The 14,840-nt window shown below is 42.7% G+C and overlaps 1 protein-coding gene across 9 annotated transcripts in view; it reads left to right on the top strand.

The window, feature by feature from the left end:
* The window catches only part of LARP4 (La ribonucleoprotein 4), a 104,334-nt gene that overhangs the window by 9,418 nt on the left and 80,076 nt on the right, over nt 1-14,840 (top strand). Inside the window, exon 2 of one of the 9 annotated variants that reach the window (XM_027768168.1) lies at nt 5,981-6,029. The exons of the other annotated variants lie outside the window; for them this stretch is intronic. The gene's annotated coding sequence lies outside the window, so the exon portion shown is untranslated. The remainder of the gene's footprint in view (nt 1-5,980; nt 6,030-14,840) is intronic. 9 annotated transcript variants of the gene reach the window in all.

The following is a 14,840-nucleotide window of genomic DNA, read 5'->3' as shown; positions in this document are numbered from 1 at the left end:
GAGCCATTATGCTAACTGTTGGTCCCCCCCCCCCCCCCTTTTTTTTAAAGAGTTTTTTGCTATAGGGTATGTATGTGCTTGATGGAGAGACAGAGACAGACAGAAAGTGAGAAATCACCCCCCAGTGGAGATGGTCATGCCAAAGTCTTATCTCCATTCTCCTCTTGGGATCTTAAGCAATCATGCACATGTACCTGGTGTGAGTTTTAAGCCTCTGGGTCTGAGGCTTGAACTGAGGTTGACCACATGGCAATCTTTTGTTTTTCATAATGTCTAAAATTTTATGTCAGGGGACTAGGAGGTGGTGTGGTGGTTAAGGCTATAAGTAATAATTAAGTTAAATTTTTTTTTTTGAGAGCTTTTTGCTATAGGTTATGTGTGCTCATCAGAAAGACAGAGAGAGACAGAGAGATAGAAAACTAGAAATCACCTCCTGGGGGGATGGCCACGCCGCAATCCCTTCTCCTCCATCCTCCTCGGGATCTTGGGCACACATGCACACATGCCCCGCGTGAGTTTAAGCCACGAAGTCTGGAACTCCAATTGCGGTCGACTACATGAGAGTCCAGTGAGGTAGCCATTACGCCATCTGCTAGTATTAATAAATAATTCTTAAGTATAGATATAGATGTAGATGTAGATATAAAACCAGCTACCTGAGACTGGCAGATGGCATAATGGTTACATCACTGAATTCCCGTGTAGTCAGCTGGTTCAGGTCCTCAACCCTGTGGCTTAAAACTCATTTATGCCATGCCTGTGTGCATGCGTGCCCAAACTCCCAAGAGGAGAATAAAGAAGGGATTGCAATGTGGCCATCATCCCCCCAGGGGGGTGATTTCTCCCTTCCTGTCTCTGTGTCTCTGGTGAGCGGATGCCCTATAGCAAAAATCTCTCTTAAAAAGAAAAAAAAAAATGATCTCCTATCACTGATTGAAAATGAACTTTTGTTTGTTTGTTTTTAAGGTTTTTACCATAGATCAGGTTCACTTGCTGGGAGACTGAGACAGTAAGAAAGAAAATGAGAGATCATCCTCTAGGGGCGGTAGCCCTGCTAAAATTTTTCTCTTAGCGTTTTGGGTAGGAATGCACAGGTGCCCAGCATGATTTTTAGGCCACTGGGTCCAGGGTTTAAACTGTGATCAGCCATGTGTGAGTCCAGCACTTCAACCACCATGCTACCTGCTGGTCCCTGAAAATGAACTTTATAAGAGGTACAAAATGAACAAACAAATTGTGAAATGATTGCCAAGAAAAGTTACGAGTAAGTTAGGGCCAGCAGGAGATGTGGTTAAGGCATTGGAGTCTCACATGGTCTACCGTGGTTCAAGCCCCATACTTTGTGGCTTAAAATCAAGTCAGGCACGTGTGTTCCTGCCCAAATTCTGGGAGGAAAATGGAAGAGAAGGGATTGTGGCATGGCCATCCCTCGGAGAGATTCACTTTTCTCTCTCTCTGGTGAGTGCATGTACTCTATGACCAAAACCTAAATTAAAAAAAAAAAAAAAAGTTACGAGTAAGTAAGTAGCTGAGTGTTTTGAGAGTGATTTGATTTTTGAATCTTTACTTGAGCTGCATGCAATATTTTTAAATGAATGAAAACATTGCTAAGTACAGATAGAGGATCCCCGATCTGGAAATCTAAAATCCGGAATATTTCAAAATCCGAAATTGAGCATTACCAGGATTCTACAAATGGAAAATTCTGCATTTGACCTCATGTGAGGGGTAGCAGTCAAAATACTGCAATGGGGGTCTTGCAGGTGGAATAATGGTTAAAGGAGCTGGTTTCCAGAGGGCTGACTGCTACTTGGGTACCAGTTCTGGCAGCTTGAGAAACACTCTGGGTGCATGTGCATGAGTGCCTAAAATCCTGAGGGGAGAGTGAAATAGAAGGAGTTTGGTGTGGTCATACCCCCAGGGGGTGCTTTCTTCTCTCTAGCTCCAACAAGTGAATACATCCGATGACAAAAGTAAAATAAAAACAAAAAAATACTCAATAGGGGCAGCTGATGGTGTGGTTAGGGTGGCTGGATCTCAGATGACTGAATGTATAACTTGAGTACCAGCCCTGTTGGCTTGAAAAAATATACCGTGTGTATGTGTCCAAAATCCAGAGAGGAGGAGAGGAGACTGAGGAGAGGGGATTGCAGGGTGGCCATGCTCCCTAAGGAGTGCTTTTCACTTTCTCTCTGTTTTGGTGAATGCATGCGTGAAAAAAAATGCTGCAGTACACAAATATTGTATAAAATCACCTTCAGGGTATATGTGTATGGTCTACGTGAAACAAACACAATTTCATATTTAGGCTGGGTTCCATCCCCAAATAGCTCTTCTATATGCAAATATTCCAGAATCCTAAAAAATCTGAACACTTCAGGTCCCAAGCATTTTGGGTAAGGGATACTCAACCTGTAATAGATATACTTGACTGAAAATGAAGTAGCAAAAATGTGGGAAAAGTAGAATAAAATGCTCAGGAGTGAGCATACAGATGTAAAAGTACCCCCAAGGTACTTCAAATTATGGTATATAAAAAACTAATAACTATCAATATAAATACTGGTATTTGATTGTTTTGTATTTTAATTAATGTGGGTTTGTTCATGTTATCCACCAGCTTTATGTTCTCAGGTAGTGCAAGTAATCCTTAATACTAGAATGAACATTTCAAATCCATTGTTTTGTGCTTTTTTGCTTTGGAGTTTAAAAAACAAGATTTTGACCCTGTATTTAGTAATGAAGTATTAGTCTCTACTTTCTACAGGGTAGTAGAAAGTAGAGACTTGGGGTCAGCAGGTGGTGTGGAGGTTAAGGTGCTGGATCTCACATGGCTGATTCTGTAGTTCTAGTTTTAGCTCTGGTGGCATGAAAATCATGTCAGGTGCATGTGTGTATGTGCCCAAGATCCTGAGAGGAGAATGGAGGAGAAGGGATTGTAGTGTGGCCATTCACTCGGGGGGGATTTTTCTCATCTTTTCTGTCTCTGGCAAGCATTTGTGCTCTATAGCAAAATGAACAAACAAAAACAAACAACAACAACAAAACCCTAGAACTAATAGTAATAAGACAAGAAAGTAAATACCATTGAAAACCTCGCTAATCCAGCTATCATTATAAATTTACAGAAAAAGGTTTCTAACCTCTTTGGCTATCTCGTAGGGCATGTGTGCTTGCCAGAGAGACAGACAGAAAGTGAGAAATCACTGTCCAGGGGGATGGCCATGCTGCAATCCCTTTTTCATTTTCCTCTCAGGATTTTGGGCACACATGCACGCACACCTGGCACAAGTTTTAAGCTGCCGGGTCTGGGACTCGAACTGGAGTCGACTATGTGGGAGTCTAGTGTATCCACCAGCTTTATGTTCTCAGGTAGTGCAAGTAATCCTTAATACTAGAATGAACATTTCAAATCCATTGTTTTGTGCTTTTTTGCTTTGGAGTTTAAAAAACAAGATTTTGACCCTGTATTTAGTAATGAAGTATTAGTCTCTACTTTCTACAGGGTAGTAGAAAGTAGAGACTTGGGGTCAGCAGGTGGTGTGGAGGTTAAGGTGCTGGATCTCACATGGCTGATTCTGTAGTTCTAGTTTTAGCTCTGGTGGCATGAAAATCATGTCAGGTGCATGTGTGTATGTGCCCAAGATCCTGAGAGGAGAATGGAGGAGAAGGGATTGTAGTGTGGCCATTCACTCGGGGGGGATTTTTCTCATCTTTTCTGTCTCTGGCAAGCATTTGTGCTCTATAGCAAAATGAACAAACAAAAACAAACAACAACAACAAAACCCTAGAACTAATAGTAATAAGACAAGAAAGTAAATACCATTGAAAACCTCGCTAATCCAGCTATCATTATAAATTTACAGAAAAAGGTTTCTAACCTCTTTGGCTATCTCGTAGGGCATGTGTGCTTGCCAGAGAGACAGACAGAAAGTGAGAAATCACTGTCCAGGGGGATGGCCATGCTGCAATCCCTTTTTCATTTTCCTCTCAGGATTTTGGGCACACATGCACGCACACCTGGCACAAGTTTTAAGCTGCCGGGTCTGGGACTCGAACTGGAGTCGACTATGTGGGAGTCTAGTGATGTAAACATTATGCCATCTGCTGGTCCTTGGATATTCATAAATGGAAGTGGAAAATGACCCTTTGGTTCTGATAATGCTTGTAGCATTTTGATTTATCATTCCTGTAATCTGCTTTGCTGAAGCAAAAGTTGAATGCTGTACACGAGGCAGGTTTCTCATCTTGAAAACATACATGTTTCGTATTATGCACAGTGATTTTCTTTAAGGGTTTTAGTATCCTGGGTTCAAATGTTAGTTATATGACCTGAGGCAGATGATACAGTTTCTCTAAGCTTCAAGTTCTATCTGTAATTTGAGAATAATGTCTCCTGACAGAGTTAAATGTGTTTCTGATGTTTAAGCTATGATACAGTCTAGGCTTGACATACAGTATCATTTAATCCTTAGAACAGCTGTCTCCTGATGCATGTTATTTAGAGATAAGTAGTTGCCTCACAAAAAAACACTGAAATTTGAGCTCTACATAGCAAATATTTTTGGAAAATCTATTGAGCTATTGGTTTCACCGGGTAAGATGAATGTTTTAATCCCAGCCTTATTACTGATTTGCTCTGATTTTGGGCAGGCCAAACAAGCGAATTAGTCTGTAAATATATGATTGGTTGTTTTTTATTTCTTGTTGTTATTAAGAATTAGTTTATTTAACTTTATTTTTTTTAATTTGACCAGCGAGGGACAGAGCGAGTGAGTGTGCATGTGTGTGTGTGTGTGAGAGAGAGAGAGAGGGAAAGTGAGAAAGCAAGCTGCCAAATCCGAGACTTGAACCGGAATCAGCCATGTGGGAGTCCACCATGCTACCTGCTGGCCCCAAGTGATTAGTTTTAAACTACAGAGGAGTACTTTAGATGAATATTATTGTAGGTAAGGTATGAACTAAAGCATAAAGCCAACCTCCTGGCATGAGGAGTTCTATTGGGTTTATGTATGATTGAGAGAAAAGAAAGGAATTTTCTTGTTGGAGCAGGAAAGTCTGTAGTAATGCAGGGATTTTGTAGCACACAGTAAACCAAAATTTTATGCTATTTACTGCAAAACAGGTAAGATGACCATATTTCCCAGTTTGCGCTGCATGATCATAATGTACATGTGTTTTCTGAAACAGATGTGTCTTATCCTGTTTTATTCTCAAAAAATATCCTGGTCGGGAACCAGCAGTTAGCGTAATGGTTATGTTGCTGGACTCCCACGTAGTCTACCGCGGTTCGCGTCCCGGACCCAGTGGCTTAAAACTCACGCCGGGCGCGTGTGCATGCGTGCCCAAGATCCCAAGAGTAGAATGGAGGAGAAGGGATTGCGGCGTGACCATCCCCCCTGGGGGGTGATTTCTCGCTTTCTGTCTCTATGTGTCTCTCTGTCTGTCTGGCGAGCGCATGTGCCTTATAGTGAAAAAAATCTTTCCAAAAAAAAAAAAATCCTGGTTTATATGATGACTTACTTTTTAGAAGAGATCAGAAGTCCACTGTGTGTTCTTTTTGTTTTCCTTTCCTTTTGTGTGTGTGTGTGTGTGTGTGGGGAGAGGTTTTTGCTATAAGGCGCATGTGCTTGCCAGAAGGACAGAGATAGAAAGTGAGAAATCACCCCCTGGGGGGATGGCCACGCTGCAATCCCTTCTCTTCCATTCTCCTCTCGGGATCTTGGGCACGCATGCACATGCGCCCAGTGTGAGTTTAAGCCACCAGGTCCAGGACTTGAACCGTGGTCGACTACGTGGGAGTCCAGTGAAATAACCATTACACCAACTGCTGGTCCCCCCCCCTTTTTTTTTTTCCAAAAAGTAGTTCTAATTCTGTGGTCTGTTTAATGTTGGAGATGTAATAATTGAGCCTGGACAATCGATCTACTGTGGGGCTAAGACATTTAATCAATTTATACATTTTATTTCTGTTTTACAGCATTTATGGGGTTAAGTGGCATGGGATTTCTGTTTCTGATAGTAAATAGGTAAGTAAAACAAAAGGTTATATTTTCCAAAGAGATGGTTAGACCATAATTATGGTGACTTTTTTTTTCTAATTCTTGGTTTTAATGTGAATTTTGTTATTTCTTAGGACAGTAAGTTACCATTTTGACAAGAATTTGATGTTTTTATTTTCTCCTTTTATATATCTCTCCAGATATGATTTAACTTAAAATCACTTAATTGTCAGCACTGTTTTTGGCTTATTTGGGGATGACATTTAAGGGGACTTGAAAGTTCATGGGAAATAGAATTAAAGGACAACTTTATATTTTGATGCAGAACAAATTGAAATCCATGCATCGTTTTTCATAACACAATTTTTCCATGAACTCTTTGCAGACACCCCTTGCATACTGCTTAGAAAATAGAGGTGGTGGTGTTTATTTTTTATGGATAGACTGGTGATTTTTGTGTGCTTGCATACTGCATGTATAGTTGCAGATAGTCTTAGTGTGCCCTTGGAGAATTTACTTCCTTTAATATTTTGTTTAACTGTGGGGCTCCAGCATTTAATTCTGTGGAAAGGGAAAGACTTTAATGGAAGTTTTTATTAAACCATAGTAACAGTGAATTAAACTCATATCTAGGGCTAACCAGCAGTGTGGTGGTTAAGATGGCTAGATCCTAGATGGCTGGCTATGTGATTTGAGTCTCAGACCCAAAGGCTTGAACATCATGCTGGGCACACGTATGTGCATGCCAAAAATCCCAGAAGGAGGTTGGAGAGAAGGGATTGTGCCATCCTCCCTGGGGGATAATTTCTCACTTTCCTTCTCATTGTCTCTTTCCGTGTCTTTTTGATGAACTCACTCTATGGCAAAAACCTTAGGATTAAAAAAAAAAAACAAAAAAAACAAAACAGAAAAATCTGTTGATGGTTAGTTAGAGGCAACCATGATGGTAGGCTTCATAACTATATATATAGTACAGCAACAACATAACTTAGGTTTTTGTCATAGAGCACATATGCTTGCTGGAGAAGAGACAGAGAGGGAAAGTGAGAAATCCCCCCCACCCCCCTGAGGGGTGGCCACACTGCAGTCCCTACTCCTTCATTTTCCTCTTGGGCTTTTAGGGCATGCACACACTTGTCCAGAATGATTTTTCAAGCCACCAGATCTGGGATTTGAACTGTGCTTGGCTCTGTGGGAGTCCATCGCCTTAACCACTATACCACTTACTGACACAATCCCTTTCCCTCTGTTTTCCTCTTGAGATTTTGGGCACTCACACACCACACACTCCTGGAGTGATTTTCTTTTCATTTTTTTTTTTGTTGGGGGGAGAGGTTTTTGCTATAGGACGCGTGCACTTGCCAGCCAGCCAGAGAGAGACATAGAGACAGAAAGCGAGAAATCACCCTCCAGGGGAGATGGCCACGCTGCAATCCCTTCTCCTCCATTCTCCTCTCGGGATTTTGGGCACGCACGCACATGCACCCGGTGTAAGTTTTAAGCCACCGGGGCCGGGACGCAAACCACGGTCGACTATGTGGGAGTCCAGTGACATAGCCATTACGCCAACTGCTGGTCCAGTGATTTTCAAGCCACTGGTTCTAGAACTTGGAACTGTGGTCAATCACGTGGGAATCCAGTGCCTTAATAACCACTGTGCAATCTGCTGTTCTCCCATAACATTTTAAAAAATGTAACTATTTATTTTATTTTCTTTATAATTGACCAGAGAGATATGAAAGAGAAAGTGAGGGACCAACAGTTACCGTAATGGCTATGTCGCTGGACTCCCACATAGATTTCCCGCTTTCTGTCCCTTATAGCAAAAACCTCTCCAAAAAAAAATAATAATAATAAAGAGAAAGTGAGAAAGCAAGCTGTGAGATCTGGGTTTCTAACCAGTCAGTGTGGGAGGAGTCCAGAGCCTCAGGTATCATGCCACCTGCCACCCCCCATAACATTAAAAAAATTAATTAATTTTAATTTGAACAGAGAGGGACAGAGAGAGAGAGGAGGGGGCAGGGAGGAAGTGAGAACAAGCTGCCAGATCTAGGACTTGAACCATGGTCAGCCATGTGGGAGTCCAACGTCCTCAACCACCATGCCACCTGTTGGACCCCCTACATTAGATGGTTTTGTTTTTTTTTTAGATTTTTTGCTGCAGTGCACTTGCACTTGCTGGAGAGATACAGACAGAGAGACGGAAAGCGAGAAATCACCTCCCAAGGGAGATGGCCATGGTGCACTCCCTTCTCCAGTCTCCTCTCAGGATTTTGGACATGCATGCACATGTGCCTCGTGTAGGTTTCAAGCCTCTGGGTCTGGGACTTGAACCATGGTCAACTATGTGGGAGCTCAGTGATGTAATCATTACCCCATCTGAGTAAAATCTGGAGATTTTTAAGGCCCTAGGATATTCTGTTTCATTAATGAGCAGTGGTTTTTGAACATAAACTCTGGATGGATGTTTCTTATTTCGTACCATTATAAAGTTAATGTGGTAAACATTCTTGTACTTACATTTTTGTATATTTGTTTCTTTTGAGTAAATCTGATAGGTAGAATTTCTAGACCAAAGAATATATGTAGTTGGGTAAGCAGATGGCGTAGCTGTTACGCTGGACTCCCTGACATGACCTACTGCAGTTCAAGTATAGACCCCGTGGCTTAAAACTCATGCCAGGTATCCCAGGAGGATAACGAAGAAAGGATTGTGCCTTACCCCAGGGAGGGTAATTTCTCACTTTCCTCCTCACTCTTTCTCCAGTGAGCACACGTACCCTGAGGAAAAATCCCTTAAAAAAAAAAAAAAAAAAAGGAAAGAAAAAAGAAACAAGAATGTATGCATTTAAGGCCTTTGATAAGAATTGCCTACTCTTGAACAAAATGATAGGAATTATAGCAGTGCACTGATTATTAATTCTAGGCAGTTCTGTGTGTTGTGTTTTTACGTGTGTGTGTGTGTGTGTGTGTGTGTGTTTTATTTTAGGTTTTTGCCAATAGGCTCATGTGCTCACCAGAGGAGACAGAGAGAGGGAGAGGGAAAGTGAGAAATCACCCCCTGGGGGGGTTGGCTATGCCGCAGTCTCCTCTCTTCCATTCCTCTGGGATTTTAGGTACACATGCACATGTGCCCAGCCTGATTTTCAAGCCAGCTTGTTGAGTATTTGGACTGTGGTCAGCCCTGTGAGAGTCTAGCGTCTTAACCACCACGCCACCTGCTGGCCTCTGATATATTTTTCCCTTTTTTTTCTGTCTAGATTTCCAAAGGATGTGTGCTTATCAGAGAGAGACAGACATAGGAGAGAGGGAGTAAAGGCATTCTCAAGTGGGCATAGTCAAACTGTAATACCTTGTGCTCCATTTGCCCTTTTTTGTTAGGATTTAAGGCATTCATGCACAAGAACCCAACGGGTTTTTAAGCCACTGGGGCCAGGATTTGAGTTGTAATCAGCAATGTGGGATCCAGTTGCCTTAACCTCTAGGCTACAGGGCTATTGGGCCCCAAGTGGTATTTCATAATTTAACTATTCCTGTCCATTCTTTGCATACCTTCCCATTTGGCAACTTTTTACTAATTTGTAGTTCTGTTAACAGGTTGATGTTGTAACCTTCCAACCCTTGCATGTGGCTTTATTATATGTACCTATATAGTTATATGTATGGTGATTTGTTTGCTTTTTGTTTTTGTTTTAAGTTTTTGCCAAAATCCACATGTGCTCAACAGAGAGCGGGATGGCAGGGGGTGGTGAGAAAGCTTATCCTTCCTTCAGTGGCGAAATAGTCACCCCACAATCTCTTCTGTCAGGATTTTGGTTATGCTCAAACATGTACCTGGTGTATTTTTCAAGCTGTTGGGTTTAGGGCGTGAACCTACACGAGGTCAGCTGTGTAGGACTCAGCCAGGTGAACTATCAGGGCATGGGCTACCCCTGAGGGAAGGCGGGAGTGAGGGAGACAATGAGAGAGGGGAAGTGGGGGAGAGAGAGAAACATGAAAGTACTGCATCCTTTTACTTCCCATCTGTATTCCATCAAGATTCTGGGCACATGCAAAGGCACATGCAAGTGCACCCAGCATGTTTTCCATGCTGCCAGAGGAAGGACTCGAACCCTGGTCGACCATGGGGGATTTGCCTGTCTTTGCTTAGTGTCTAACTGCTGTGCTAATTACAGGAGCAGCCCTCCTTTTTTTTCCTCCTAATTATTTAAAATAAATTTTAGTGGGGCCAGCAGGTGGCGTGGTGGTTAAGGGGCAGGACTCCCACATGGTCAACCATAGTTCCAGTCCTAGACTTGGAGGCTTGAGGATCTTGCAGAGTGCATATGCCCAAAATCCTGAGAGGAGAATGGAGGAGAATTGTGGATTGTGACATGGCCATCCCCTTGGGGAGGGATTTCTCACTTTCTCAAATCTCTGTCCAGCTAGTGCATATGTCCTATGGTAAAACCTTATAAGATACATATTTTTTAATGTACAATGATTTCATGTGTTAACATAATGATAAAATGCTTATTGTTGTACAATTTTTTTTTTCAGTGAACAACATGGTTGGAACACGTCCATGTTATTGTACATAGGTCTCTCTGTTCTTTGGTTCTTTTCTTCTTTGTGTGCGGGAGTGTGGTTATCTTCTGGTTTTTTGTTTGTTTGTTTTTTTGTTTTGTTTTGTTTTTTCCTCCATAGGATCTTGCAGTGTCTTGATCCTCCTGTCTCAGCATCTGCACTGGCTATGAGGTTACGGTCCTCCTGCCTCCTTCCTGCATAGCTGATTACAAGTGTAATTACAGACACCCAGTTTTTCAGGGTGGGTCAGGAATCTAACTTGGGCCTCCCATGTGGCCTCATCATGCAAGCAGCTGTGTACAGCATGTAGTGCTGTGCTGGGACTGTTTTTTCTTATAGTTATAATATTCCTTGGTAAGAGAAACTGCATTTTATTTAACGATTCACTAAAATGGGCTTGTAGGTTGTTTTCAGTTTTTCATTCATGGAACCAATTCTGCATATACAAACTTGTGTGTATGTCTTGTGCACATCAGTGGCTTTTAGAAAGTGTATACTACTTACACTTTTTTTTTTTTTGAGAGAGAGATTTTTGCTATAGGGTGCGTGTGCTCACCAGACAGACAGAGAGAGACAGAGAGACAAAGTGAGAAATCACCCCCCAGGGAGGATGGTCATGCCGCAATCCCTTCTCTATTTTCCTCTCAGGATCCTGGGCACACACATGCGCCTGGCGTGAGTTTTAAGCCACCGAGTCTGGGACGCGAACTCCGGTCGACTACATGGGAGTCCAGCAACTTAGCCATTACACTAACTGCTGGTCCTACTACTTACACTTTTAAAGTAGATACCATTTAACTATGCTGGTGGAAAATATAAATATGTCTGGAGTACCTCTTCTCTATATGCCATAGAACTTACTTTTTTTTTGGAGAGGTTTTCGCTATAGGGCGCGTGCGCTCGCCAGACAGAGAGACAAAGACAAAAAGTGAGAACTCACCCCCCACGGGGGATGGCCACGCCACAATCCCTTCTCCTCCATTCTCCTCTCAGGATCTTGGGCATGCACGCACATGCGCCCGGCGTGAGTTTTAAGCCACCGGGTCCAGGACTTGAGCCGTGGTTGACTACGTGGAAGTCCAACGACATAGCCATTACGCTAACTGCTGGTTCCCAAAGAATTACTTCTATTTATTACTATTTTTAATTTGATGAGAGACAGAGAGAGAGAGCGAGAGAGAGAGAGACAGAGAGAGAGAAAGTGAGAAAGCAAGCCACCATGTCTGGGACCCAAACCATAGAAGCCATGCACATGGGAGTCCAGTGCCATAACCACCATGCCACCTGCTGGCCCCAAAAGAGGCAAAATGTTTTTAAAGATGAGAGAACTGGGAATGGTTAATTGGGTGATAGAATAAAGGGAGAGAATTCCCCTGCCTGTGTGGCACATTTAGCTCCATTCCTAACTGGTGCTAGAAGCCACAGTTCCTACCATGGGTTTGGATTCCTTTCCCAGGTGACCCAAATTATGCCAGATAATCATGGTATGTCCGGACCCTTTTGGGGTGCTTCTCTCCACATATGTGTGCACATGTACTCTATCATAAATAAAATAAATGAACTTAAAGAAGTTTTTCTAAACCACAATTGTTGGAATCACTCTAATTTAGCTTTTTGGGGGGAGAGATTTTTGCTTTAGGGTGCATGACTTCCTGGGGAGACAGACAAAGTGAGAAATCATCCTCTGGGGGGATGACCGTGCTGTAGTACTTTCTCTTCCATTTTCCTCTTGTAATTTTAGGCTGGCATGCACATCTGCCTGGCTTGATTTTCAAGCTGCTGGACCTGGGGCTCGAATCCTGGTTGGCCAAGGCGTCTGCTGGCCCCAGGCTGCCCTTTTTTTTTTTTTTAATTATGTTTTTAACTTTATTATTATTATTATTTTAGAGAGATTTTTGTTACAGGATGTGTGCACTTGCCAGAGAGACAAAGCAAAAAAATCACCTCCAAAGGGGGATGGCCACACCATTATCCCTTCTTTTCCATTTTCCTTTTGGGACTTTTGGCATGCATGGACATGAGTCCAGTGTGAAGTTTTTTTTTTGGAGAGGTTTTTGCTATAGGGTGCGTGCGCTCGCCAGACAGACACAGAGAGACAGAGAGACAGAAAGCAAGAAATCACACCCCAGGGGGGATGGTCACGCCGCAATCCCTTCTCCTCCATTCTCCTCTCGGGATCTTGGGCACGCACGCACACGTGCCCGGCGTGAGTTTTAAGTCACCGGGTCCGGGACACGAACCACGGTCGACTACGTGGGAGTCCAGCGACATAGCCATTACGCTAACTGCTGGTCCCAAGTGTGAGGAATTTTTAAAGAATTATTTATTTATGGGAACCAGTAGTTAGTGTAATGGCTATGTTGCTGGGCTCCCATGTAGTCGACCACACCACCTCCTGGTGCCCTTAGCATGAGTGTTTAGCTGGTAGGTGCAGAACTTTAATCGTGATCAACTATGGGAGTCCAGCCATGTAACCATTATGCCGTCTGCTGGTCCCTATTATTATTTTTTTTTTTTGAGAGAGAGAGAGTTTTGCTCTAGGGCCTGTGAGCTCACCAGAGAGAGACAGACAGAAAGTGGAGAAATCCTCCCCTACCCCACCCCCTGGGAGATGATCACACCCCAGTTCCTTTTCTTCCATTCTGCTTTTAAGATTTTGGGCATGCAGGACCAGCAGTTGGCTATGTTCCTTGACTTTCATGTAGTCGACCGTGGTTTAAGTTCTAGACCCAGTGGCTTAAACTCACGCTGGGTGCGTGTGTGTGCGTGCCCAAGATCCTAAGAGGAGAATGGAAGAGAAGGAATTGTGGCATGGCCATCCTCCGCTGGAGGGTGATTTCTCTCTTTCTGTATCTCTATCTCTCTCTGTCTTTCTGGTGAGCACATGTGCCCTATAGCAAAAATCTCTCTTAAAAAAAAAAAAAAAGATTTTGGGCACTCACATACGTATTCCCAGTGTGAGTTTTAAGCTGCTGGATTCAGGACTCAAGCCATGGTTGGTCGTGTGGAAGTCCAGCATCCCAATCACTGTGCTACCTGCTGGTCCGTTATAGCTTTTTTTTTTAAGAATTATTTTTTTTAATTGTATGTGTTTATTTAAATTTTACCGGAGAGGGACAGAAAGAGAGTGAGAAAGCAAACTGCCAGGTCTAGGACCTGAACCATGGTTGGCTATGTGGGAATTCAGCGCCCTTAACTACCACACCACCTGCCAGCGTCCTCTTATTAGTTTTCAATGTGCTATAGAGCGCACACGCTCACCATAGAGGCAGAGAGAGAAAGTGAGAATTCCGACTGAGACCCAGGATGTGGGATAGTGGGCAGCACGTACACATGCCAGTTCCATTAGTACACAGAAATCACTCCCTTTAGTGGGCATTGATCATAGCAGTACAGTACAGGATTCTGCCAGCAGTTCTGGTTGGGGAGTAACTGTCAAAAGCGGCAGTCCTGAGCCAGCAGATGGTGTGTTGGTTAAGGCATCTGGATCCCACATGGCCAGCTTCGTGTTTTGAGACCTGGACCCGGGGGCTTGAAAAACACGCCAGATGCTTTTATGTGCATCCTCTATTTCCCGAGAGGAGAAAGGAGGAGAGGGGACTATGGTCTGGACATCTACCCTGAAGTGGGTGATTTCTGGCTTTCCTGCTTTCCTGCTTTTTTGCTGTTGCTCTCAGTTTCACTCTTTTTCTCTATGGTATTTTTAATTTTTTTAAGCAAACTAAAAAATAAATAAATGCTTTTTTCGCTTTCCTGCTTTCCTGCTTTTTTGCTGTTGCTCTCAGTTTCACTCTTTTTCTCTATGGTATTTTTAATTTTTTTAAGCAAACTAAAAAATAAATAAATGCTTTTTTCTTTGTGATAAGAATATATATATATATATATATATATATATATATATATATATATATATATATATATATATATATATATATATATATATATATATATATATGCTGCTGAAACAAAGCACTCTTTATGATGTGTTTAACATCCCTTTAGATTTTATAAAAATGTAGTAACATGAGGCCAACTTATGATATGGTGGTTAAAGCAGCTGGATCCCATAGGGCGGACTGCACGGTTCGAGTTCTGGGCCTGGTGGCTTAAGAAAGAAGCTGGGTGTGTGCTTGTGTATGCCCAAAATACAGAAGAGGGAGAAATTGAGGAAAAAGGGATTGTGGTGTGTGGTGTAGTATGGAAGGTAGTGTGGAAAACTCCCTGTGGTGGGAGTATTCTCACCCCACCCCAAAACTGCCGAGTGTACGTGCC

Source organism: Tupaia chinensis, unplaced genomic scaffold (assembly GCF_000334495.1).
Source record: "Tupaia chinensis unplaced genomic scaffold, TupChi_1.0 Scaffold145652_1, whole genome shotgun sequence".
Classification (NCBI taxonomy): Eukaryota; Metazoa; Chordata; class Mammalia; order Scandentia; family Tupaiidae; genus Tupaia; species Tupaia belangeri.
This window is presented reverse-complemented; position numbering and strand designations above follow the sequence as displayed.